This window comes from Myotis brandtii, unplaced genomic scaffold (genome assembly GCF_000412655.1).
Source record: "Myotis brandtii unplaced genomic scaffold, ASM41265v1 scaffold318, whole genome shotgun sequence".
NCBI classification, from domain to species: Eukaryota; Metazoa; Chordata; class Mammalia; order Chiroptera; family Vespertilionidae; genus Myotis; species Myotis brandtii.
Genome location: NW_005362190.1, coordinates 277,109 through 285,505, shown reverse-complemented (window position 1 = coordinate 285,505; position 8,397 = coordinate 277,109). Strand labels below are relative to the sequence as shown.

Genomic DNA, 8,397 nt, shown 5'->3' with positions numbered 1-8,397 from the left:
AGAATTCTGAGGAAATTTGATTGCAGAACTGAGTGTAATATAAGGAAAAATATATTGCCATGGAATAATGGAGATCATTAACTGAAGAAAGCATGTTATAAATCAGCACGTAGAGTATAATTTCATTTTGTAAAAAGAAAAAAATACATAGTCATATATAAACATAAAAAGTTTGGGAGGATATACGAAGAAGAAAAATGATAGTTTCTTAGGGATGAAAATATGGTGTGTGTTGTTGTTTTTTTGTATTTTCATAATCTGTGTCCTCAAAGATTATTCAAAGAAGAATTTATATTTGTAATAAAAGCATTTGATTAAAGAAAAACTATTAGCATTCCTGTATGAGACACTGGACTATTAAGAGACTTTTTCACTGATGCAAGGTGGTGACTAATTATGGGCTAAGTCGATGATATGCAGAGCTGCATGAAGATGATTTTGAGAAGATTGAAAGGCGGCATTTGGACATGTGTGAAATCACAGTTCACAAATAGCAAAAATTGAAAACAAACAAAAATACATATACAGCTGGCTCCAACTATAGTTTTCTTTATGGACCTTTAAAGCACTAAGGGTCCCTGGGACATTGTTGCTGACAATTATTCCATCAGGTGCCGGAGGTTTGTTTGTATGCTTTTATCATGTCTTTGAAGGCTGAGCTTTAAGGGGGGTAATTCCTGACACCCTCTGAATGGTGACAGGTCATAAAATATTCAGGATCTAGACATCTTACCAGCACCTCTCAATCTCATTAACACTTCATGTTGGTTTTTATGGTTCTGTGCATCTGGACGGCTTTAAGCTAACAGGAAGGAAATATCTGTACGTCCTGATTGCCAAAGCAATAGAACAGAAATGCTTCCCTTGGTGTTTCCTCTCTGGGCTCTTTCTGAATTATTATATTCCTTTATTCATATTAATTATTTTTTTAGAAGTTTCTTAACTGTGCATCTGGAATAAGCAAGCTGATAGTAACACATAGTTCATCTGCTCTTCTAAATAAAACACCGCAAAAATTTAACTTAAAGAGGAAGTGGCAGTAGGAGCTGTATCTATCGGGGCCACAAGTGTGCTGAGTTGCTCTGATAGAACTCAGAGAAGAAAAAAAAAATCACAGAAAAAGGTATTGTTGTAGCTCCACTTGGCCCATGTTACCTGGATGGGAGAAGAGAAGTAGAAGACAAAGAGAAAGAACAAAAAGCGACGCAACGAGACACCGAAACCACACAAACCTGAACGGATACAAAATGCCTGCTGAGGGTCTGACTACACTAGAGCACCAGAGTTTACTGGAAAGGTTAGTTAAAGTTAAAGTTAAAACATAGGAGGAGGGGGTTTTTCTCTGGCCTTACAGTATAAAGACATCACAAGAAAAAAACAGATTTCACAAAAACAATGATTCAAAGACGTTCCCAAGAAATGTTGTTAAAGGGAGGTGGTCCTAAAAATCACATCTAAGAACTTTGAGAAAAGTGCGCTACTACCAGGGAAAACCGGTGTGATGCAGTTCAAGAATAAGCAGCAAGGGGATAAGATATTCCAGCAGGCAAATAAAGTCAACAAGAAGAGAAAATCCCAGCCAGACTTTAAAAATGATGGATTATCACCCATGAAACAGAAATGGGATGATTTCAAAAAGAACTGAAGCAAAGCAGACAACTCAGTGATAAAAGCAACTATGACACTGTTGCTCAGGCAAAGCAGATTTGGGGGATCTTAAGAAGAAAAGACTGTGACGAAGAAAAAGAGTGAAGTTGATGAGCGATTTGCAGAAGTTGATTCAAGGAAAAATGAAACATTGCATTTGCTCATGTGATCCAGTGTCATATTAATTATGGCAATGAAGAATAGAGGAAATAGGCTTTTGAAGAACTGTGGGATGGAAACACACACAGTAAGAAAGATACAGAGGCCCATCACAGAGCTCTGAGAACCCACCTCTCCAGCTTTGTTACGCTACCTGCAAGGACATGTCCAAGAAGTGGTGTTGGTAAGTCTGCATGTGTGTTGGTGTCGGACTTTCTGGGAACTGCCAATGGAGAAGGTCCACCTGCCCTGAATGTCATCACCAGCTTGGCAGCAGGAGAATTGCATCTGGGTAGCAAGGAGGGAGAGCTTCACCTTGCAGAACATCTTACAGGACATCTTCTCCTGTGGTGGTTAATAGAGCAAAATAAAAAGGTGGAAGAACACAGAAGACAAGATTGTTTTTGGGAAAACACTCATAGAGCATCTGGGTATGAAGGGCCTGAAGTCTGGGACTTTATTCTTTCTAGCCTTCTCCAGAGTCTTACCAGGAAGTTGCAAATAAAGTCAAAGCTGGATTGAACTAATCCCACATTGGGGAAAAAAACACACACACAAAAATACCAGCAAAGGAATAGTAATGCTACTTGAAAAACTGTCTGCATAGATGGAAATGATTAAGAAGATGGAATAACTTTTTCTCTTCTTATCTGTTTTCCCAGGATAGAAAAGAGGGGGGTGAGGGTCCCCCTTACTGGTAATTTGTGCACTCTGTGTATTTGTTTCTTCTTTGTATAGAAATTCCTGCATAAAATGCTTTCTAAAGAAAAAGTTTACTTTTGTAAAATTAGTCTGCACATCTATTTGCCTATAGAAAGAAAGTCATTTCTGAAGCCTGACTTTCCAAACTAATACATGAACCTCCCATAAATAATAAATATATCTTAATGGCCTCATAGAACCTTTATCTTTGAAAATGGAGCCATTTGTCAGTTTTCTACTGTTCCAGAAACTTACAGTCTAAACTTCTCTTTTTGGAGAAAAATGCTCTCAAGAGGATTTTTATGGTTTAGTTATGATGTCTGAAAATCAGCAGAGAGCGTCTTCCCCAGTAAAGTTCTTGCTCCCAAGTTTGATACCTTGAGAATAATGGCAAAGGGTTTTATTTTTATTTAGATAGGTTTTTAGTATAAAAAATCCTAATGATTTTAGGGATACTGAAAAAAATATAAAAAATAACTATAGCTTTATAATTTAAATTTAAATATATCTTATTTATGTATTCCCTATTGCCTTATTCCAGGATATTATATGAGACACAGCCAAATATTTGTGTACAATAATATTTGTCACAGCATTGTGGTTATAAATTTTAAACCAAAATATTCATTTAGCATTTTATAATATTAAAAATAAGAAAGAAATCAAATATTCAATGATCAAGGAATAGTGAAATACATCTTGGTACCTCTGTGGAAAGACGGTATAGCCATTGGGGAAAATGAGTAGATATTTATCAGTGTATCTCAACAAGCAGCGGTTTTTGCCTCCTCCCTCCCACCGCAGAGGACCTCGGTAATGTCTTGGAGACATTATTGGTTGTGGAAGTTTGGGAATGAAGGCCCTGCTGCTGGCATCCAGTGGGTGAAGCCCAGGGTTGCTGGGAGACATCTGGCAATGCCCTGGATAGTCCCCAACAACAAAGAATTATTGTACCCAAAATACCAACAGTGAGGATTGGAAAAACTTGATCAATAGCTATACTGACAGAGAAAATGTGCACCTTATGTATTTAAATAAGAGCAAAGAGTAAGTCAATATCCTATGTAATAAAAGCCTAATATGCAAATCGACCAAATAGTGGAACGACCAGTTGGCAGGGGGCAGGGCCAGTGAGAAGGAGGCACCAGGCCAGCCAAGGCGGATGCCAGTGGGCAGAGGGAGGGATGGCGATCGGGAGACAGTGGTGATCAGTGGTGGTGGAGGGCGATTGAGGGCAGGACCGACTGCTCACCAGCCAGTGCCATCCCCCGATTGGCCCGCGGGTCATCTCCCGCAGAGGGAGGCCAGACTGCGGCAAAGGCCTGCTCCCAAGATGCCTAAGCCATCAGTCAGACATCCCCCGAGGGCTCCTGGTCTGTGAGAGGGTGCAGACTGGGTTGAGGGACCCCCCGAGTGCACAAATTTTCGTGCACCAGGCCTCTAGTATTGTATAAGTTCTCACATTAGAAATTCTATGATCACAACAAACCTAACATTTTTGTGAAGACAGAATGGAGACATTCTAGGCACTCCACCATGTGTCTTGTATGTATTATTTTATTAGACCCTCATAAAGTTGTGAGGTTTGTGATGCTTAAAATACTGGACCCTGTGCACCAAGGGCAAGGAGAAATGGATGAAGGAGGCAGAGCACACAGAGTGCTAGGTGGCAGGTTTCATAAGCAAGAGAACTTAATATAAGGCTTGTCTCCGTGGACCTAAAATGAGATCTCCACACCCACTTGCCAGAGTGTTAAGAGTTTATATAGAGGCCTTAATGGGGCTCAGTCCCTTACACCACCCAGATGGTTTCATTAACACATTGCTCTCTCAGAGCTGCGTCCTTGAAATGGCTGCCGGTGTGGGAATAGCAGGCAGCAGGTGCACTCCAAGGACCCAGGAGGGGTGAGGAGCCTCCAATTCCGGTTGCCTGAGTCCAGCTGTTGGGTCCACCAGAGGTCACACCTTCCCGATTACCTTCTCCAACAGTGTGTTTATTAATTAATTTCACAGAAGGAAACTGTTTCAAAACTAGTGTAGGAACACCAACTGACAAACTGCACTTAGATGTAGGCAGGGTACAGAATTTATGCAAATGGTAAAAAAGTGTGATCTCTGAAGGAAGAATTAGAGGAAATATTCATTTTTTAGGTGTATTAATTTTTATTAGTTTATCAATGAATATATTTTTAACACTATGTGGTATCTAACCTAAAAAGGTAATTATTTTCTCACTCTGCACTCCTCCCATCTCTATGCCCCCCTTAGAAACAACCATTTTTAACTTGTTTAGCTATTTCTGTTGTATTTACTTCTATATTATTAAATAATGTCATAGTTTTATTTATGGTCTTTCTGCTATAGAATATGAGGATTAAATTCCATTTCCTTCTCCACAAATAGTAAAAAGCCATCTCTTGGCCTTCCATTATAGCTATATTGCAGTTTTAATTAAGTCAATATTATTGTCTTCTCATACAACTAAATTAATATTGCAGATGAAATTTACTTTCTATTAACTTTGTGTTTTGTCTCAAGTTAATAATTAATTAATTACATTGTTGGCTTTACTTCTTTATTGTCACTAATTTATCTCCAGTCTCTCAACTAAAACATTTATCCTAATATCACTAAGTATATCTGGTAAATTATCTGCACATTTTCCCCCCAACATCCAAAATCTATCTATATAAAACCCTAATATGCAAATCAACCAAACGGTGGAACGACTGGTCACTATGATGTGCACTGACCACCAGGGGGCAGATGCTCAATGGAGGAGCTGCCCTCAGCCTGCAGGCCCCGACCAGCAACAGCGGTCGGGGGCGGGGCCGGCGAGCGGGCAGCGCCAGGCCAAGGCGGGTGCAAGCAGGGGCCCCAATCACCTAGCCGGTCACCTCACAGATCGGCCCTGATCGCTAGCCAGGCCTAGGGACCCTACCCATGAACAAAGTTCATGCACCGGGCCTCTAGTTTTTTATATAAGAAGATAGGAGCAGGGGTTAGTTTTATAGCCACAGCTGGTCAGTTTGCCTCTTTCGCACTTGAACTTCCAGCCCTTGGAAGGTAGGCAGGGTTTGGTGTGGCTGTGAGGGCATCCTGGGGCCTTGCTGAAATGCCTTTACACCTCTCAGCTCTTGCGAGGACCAGAAATAGAATAGTGGGTGCCACAGCCGCTGGTTGGAGGTGAGGATCTTGCCATCGGCCTTGTGGATGAGGCTCCGGGTGCAGCTGCTCACATGAAGTGCACATACTGTATCTTCAGGTTGGGCACCTCCTGGACATGCACCTCACAGGTTATAGTCCCACAACCACAGTGGTTTTGCCCTCCCAGCCAGGAGGCTTCATCTTCCAGATCATCCAGGAAAGCGACAGAGGTGACTGGTGCCACTCACGAACAGCCTCTCAGCCCCAGTTGGTGGACCTGGTTTGTCTGGCTGGAAACCTGTACAGCTTGACCCTTGAAGGGCCTTGGGTAGATGTCCTGGCTCTTAGGCTCCTTGGCAGAAACTTTCGGTCATCGTTGTGGCAGATCTCAGCTCCCATGATGGCACCTCCTGCTCAACCAGGTCGGGAAAGAGAGGCTTTTTTTGTTTTCCTTGAAATCTTTTCTCCTTAAGTTCTTTCTTCTCTTCTCCTCCTCCAATGGGTATGGATTGTTCCGTAGGCCAGATGCAGAGCATTCAACTCAGCATGTGGAAATGTGGAAATTAAACTGGAACCCGTGGTTTTTCCTCTGGGCAGGATGCAAAGGTGATTTCCCAGGTTCCTGTCCAGGTGGATTCAAAGAATAAAGCCAGGGACAAAAGGTTGTACAGGAAAAGGTGGAAAATTATTGAGAAACAAGCACAGACTCCCATGTGGGGAAGGGGAGAGAGAACTACCAAGTCCCTCTTTCTTAAGGTTTATAATGGCTGCAGTTCTTTGTGTCCTGATATCCCTTCTGATTGGTCACTATAGCAGCTTCAGAGCCCAAACTCCTCGTGGTGTCCCCTTTTTTTCTCCCTTTTGTTTTTCTCTTCCCTGTGGCCTTCCTCTTTATTCTGTGAATGTATACCTTTTGGCAGCTCCCAGCTTTGCAGCCCTGTGGTTCTCTCCCATGGACCTCCTAATTCCTAAAACTCCCTAAACCTGCCTTTTTTTACCTTTTTTTACTCCTTTCAATATCCATCCCCATCAACCTGAAGATTTCCTTCTTCTCTCCTTTGTTGGCTCCTACCCCTGTTTCCTTGACATCTGACTAATTTTATGGGTTCTAAAGTGAGAGTTTCTAGAAACTCTGTATGCATGGGCAGGTAATGCAGAGTGAAGTAAGATGATCTCATGAGATGTGTTAGTTTTGTTGGGGGAAATTCCAAATATCACTAAATGTAAGTGCTTATCTCTCATCCAATCCCATGTAATCTTGAAACCTACCTTTTGGGAAGTAAGAAGAAAAATTAGAATACAGTATTGAGTGTAGGTTTCTACACAAACTCTTTGCTTTCACTGTGGTGCCTCATTCTTCCCTCCATTTTCCTAGGACCTAGCCTGCAAGGCCTCTTCAACATCTCTGTCTCGGTTTTCTTTCTGGATTTCTGGAGAGAGACATTGTTTTTATATAAACAAAGTGCATTGTTTCCAGAAAGTAAAACCTTAGGCCTTCTCAAGGGCAGGAAAAAGATTAATTGCCTGGCATAAAGTGGTAGAGTCTTTAAGTATGGGGATACATGGATTCCTTAAATGTTCTTCAGACAAACCTCCCTTTTTATTACACCTAAAGGCAATGTTTCCGATTTTTTTGTACTTTCTGGTGGTCTGTGACACAAATTAACCTCTCTGCTTCCCCTTCCTTCTTTCAGCCTTTAACATAAAATGTGCTTGATAAATCGCAATGGTTTTAGGTTGGGATTACCAATCAAATTCAGAAGACACAATGAAGTTTATCTAGTATTTACTGAGTTTAAAAAAAGAGTATAGGACAGGGAGGAGAGGGTGCACAGCAAGAGCTAGCAGATGTTTCATGATTCTCAGGGGCAGATTCCAAATGTCCTAGTCTTTCCCTGTTGGATGCAAATAAGTCATGTGAGATGAGGTTCAGGAAAGCTCTACTGGAGGTGTGTTTATGCCTCATTAGTCATGTATCACCCTCAGGGGTACTTGACTAGCTCTCATTCCCTGGTGAAACTATATCTTATCAGTTGCACATTACTTCTCAATTACAGCTTATTTATCAATTTCGGGTTACTCATCAATAATAGGTTATTTAACAAATAATCTTAATGACCAGGTTCAGAATCTTAGTCCGCTACAAAACAAACTCAACACAATCTTCCTTTATCTTGGAGACAGAATACCCCTATACTTTCCTTGCTTGATCTGTCCAGGAGGGTTTATCTAAGGGTCAAATCCTTAGGCATCCCTAAGGCTAGAGGAAAAACTACAGATTAGCTATTAATCCTGCCCCAAGCACTTAATTGATTGCAAAAGCTGAAGCATAAATTTGCAGCTCCTTATTCACCAATTTTTATCTTCTAAACCTTTTTTGACATTTTTCATCTGCCTTCCACCGTCTCCTCCTCAATTCTCAGGTCCTTGCTGACTTAATCCCTCTGCTGTCCTTTTGTTGGAATTCATGGAGGGAGCAGAGAAACATGTGCATGTTTAATCTATCACATTTAAGTATAATGACTGTACCAATGCTTTGGCTACACACATTTTAAATGTGGAGAAAATAGACTAAAAGAAAAATGCCTTGCAGGCCTATAAGTCAAGCTTATGAGATTTTTTTTAAAAAAATTCATGTTCTTTCACCGGTCACCCAATAGTGATTTTAAAAGTAGTTTTAGAAGAAAGACATTGGTTGATGTAAAAAATAGTTATCTAAATTAGAATAACATAGCATATACA

General features: G+C 40.9%; 1 pseudogene; it reads left to right on the top strand.

Moving 5' to 3' along the window:
- Nucleotides 1–1,148: 1,148 nt before the first annotated feature.
- LOC106726798 lies at nt 1,149–2,413 on the top strand (annotated as a pseudogene).
- The last annotated feature ends 5,984 nt before the right edge of the window (nt 2,414–8,397 follow it).